The sequence below is a fragment of the Orycteropus afer genome, unplaced genomic scaffold, assembly GCF_000298275.1.
Source record: "Orycteropus afer afer isolate SDZICR_OR568_19922 unplaced genomic scaffold, OryAfe1.0 scaffold00064, whole genome shotgun sequence".
Classification (NCBI taxonomy): domain Eukaryota; kingdom Metazoa; phylum Chordata; class Mammalia; order Tubulidentata; family Orycteropodidae; genus Orycteropus; species Orycteropus afer.
In genome coordinates, this window is record NW_006921651.1 from 7,752,627 (window position 1) to 7,755,344 (window position 2,718).

At 37.1% G+C, this 2,718-nt stretch overlaps 1 non-coding gene across 1 annotated transcript; it reads right to left on the reverse strand.

Moving 5' to 3' along the window:
* Window positions 1-1,083: 1,083 nt before the first annotated feature.
* LOC122149951 lies at window positions 1,084-1,190 on the reverse strand. Its single transcript, XR_006163411.1, has one exon. It is a non-coding gene; the product is annotated as a U6 spliceosomal RNA (small nuclear RNA).
* Window positions 1,191-2,718: the final 1,528 nt, after the last annotated feature.

Below are 2,718 nucleotides of genomic sequence, written 5' to 3' on the forward strand. Positions count from 1 at the left end.
GAGGCTGAGCCTCTGGTGTTTAAAACCCAGCGAGATGCACCTGGTGCATAGGTAACAGCCAGTTTATAGACTGAGACAGACTAGGAAGAAGGAAGAGGCTGTCCACTTCTGAAAGAATTGGCCAGGGAAAACCTTATGAATAGCAAAAAAACCTGTTTGTATACCATATATTGTGCCAATTGAGCTTGATGTCTTCTGTGACCATGGTCCCCAGCCCACAGGCCCAGCAACTTACTCCCTCAAGTTGCTTATTTGCTCCCTCAGAGTTACCCTAACTTGGCCTCCTGTTGTGTTTAAACTGCATATGACATTTTTGGGAGCTCTGGTAGCGTAGCGCCTAAGGCACTTGACTGCTAACCAGAAGGCTGGTGGTTCAAACCTACCAGCCACTCCTTGGAAGGAAGGTTGGAAACGTTCAAAAACCCTCGGAAACCCAAGGAGGGGTCGCTATGAGTTGGGTCCAACTCGACGGCACATAACAACAACAACATGGACATTTTTATGTTGTTGTTGTTGTTGTTATTTGCCATCGAGTCATCCCCGACTCATAGCGACCCCTCCTTGGGTTTCCGAGGCAGTATCAGTACGGAAGTAGGATTGCCCAACCTTCCTTCCGAGGAGTGGCTGGTGGGTTTGAACTGCCAGCCTTCTGGTTAGCAGGCAAGTGCCTTAGGCACTATGCTACCAGAGCTCCTAGGACATTTTTATAGCACATACAAATACATGAATATTGTCTGCCAAACCTATATATTCCCATTTACCTATCTATACCTGTCCACTTATGTCCAAAAACCAAAAAAAAAAACAAACTTACTGCCGTCGAGTCAGATCTGACTCATAGCAGCCCCTCCTTGGGTTTCCAAACTGGTATCTCTACAGAAATAAATTGCCCAATCTTCCTCCTGAGGAGTGGCTGGTAGGTATGCACCTACAAATTAATGTTTGCTCTTACTGATAATGCAGTATTGTATCTGTAATTATGTTTGCCTTTATTGTCTGTACCTCTTGTGCACCTTTCTGTGTTTCTTTTCCTTTGCGATGTTGTGCTAGTCACATGCTTTTTTATATAGCTTTTCCCTTCGAAAAAATATGGAATATTTCATGAAGTTGCATGTCATCTTTGCTCAAGGGCCATACTAATCTTCTCTGTATTGTTCCAATTTTAGTATGTGTGCTGCCGAAGCAAGCACTAGTTGTACTCTTTTGAAGTGCTTTGTTCAAGTGTTTTGCACATTGAAAAAAAATTAACAGTTTTATTGAGCTAAAATTCACAGACCATAAAATTCACCCTTTTAAAGTACACAATTCACTGGTTTTTAGTATTTTTACAGTTGTGCAACTATTACCACTACCTAATTTCACAACATTTTTATCACTCCAAAAAGAAATTCCATACCTATTAACAGTCACTCTCCATTGCCCTACCCCTAGCTCCTGGCATGCCTTAATCTATTCCCTGTCTCTATGGATTTGCCTGTTCTGGACATTCATATAAATGGAATTACACAATATGTGATCTTTTGTGTTTGGCTTCTTTCACTTATACTGTTTTCAAGGTTCATTCATGTTGTAGCATATATCAATATTTCATTCTTAGGGCAGGATAATATTCCATTATATGGATATACCACATTTTGTTTACTCATTTGTTTGGTTGATGAACATTCAGATTGTTTCCATTTTTTGGCTATTATTAATAGTGACACTGTGAACATACATGTACTAGTTTTTGTGTGGACATGTTTTCAGTTCTCTTGGTTGTATACCTAGGAGAGGAATTCTAGGTCATTTAGCAATTTTATGTCTAATATTTTGAGGAACTGCCAAATTGTTTTCCAAAGCAGCTGAACCATTTTACAATCCCACCAGCAATGTGTGACGGTTCTAATTACATTTTTATTTTTAAAACATATATTGTTTTCTGCTCCTTATTATTTCATACATACAATGAGCCCTCATAGTTAAGCATTTGGCTGCTAACGAAAAGGTTGGTGGTTTGAACCCACCAGCCACTGTTAGGGAGAGAGATGTAGCAATATGCTTCTGTAAAGATTACAGCCTTGGAAACCTTATGGGGCACTTCTACTCTGTCCTATAGGGTTCTATGTGAGTCACAATCGATTTGATGCCAACAACTTTGGTTTTGGTTCATTATTTCATATGTCTTTCTTTAGGTTTGATTTGCTGTTTCTTTTTTAGTTTCTCGAGATAAAACTGAAAAATTGAGATTAAACTAAAGATAAAATTAAACTAAATTGAGATAAAACTAAAAATTGAGTTTAAGCCTTTCTTTAATAATATGTGTTTTAAGCTTATAAATTTCCCCTTGACCTTTATCTGCACCTTACAAATTTTGATATTTCTTTGATATTACTTTCATTATAATTAAGTTCAAAATATTTCCTATTTTTCATTGTTATTTTCTTGCTGACTCATGAGTACATTCTTTAATTTGTAGGCAGATGGAGACTTGAAAGTTATCTTTTTTGTTATTGATTTCTTGCCCAGTTGCTCTGGGGTCAGAGAATATACTCTGATGATTTCAATCTTTTGAAATTTGTTGAATATTTCTTTTAAGGTTTAGCATTTGGTCAGTTTTGGTAAATGTTACATGCATGTGGAAAAAAATGTGATTTTTTAAAAAATGCATTTTATTGAAATATAATTTATGTACAGTGAAATAAATAAAACTAAAGTGACATGGGTCAATGCTTTTTT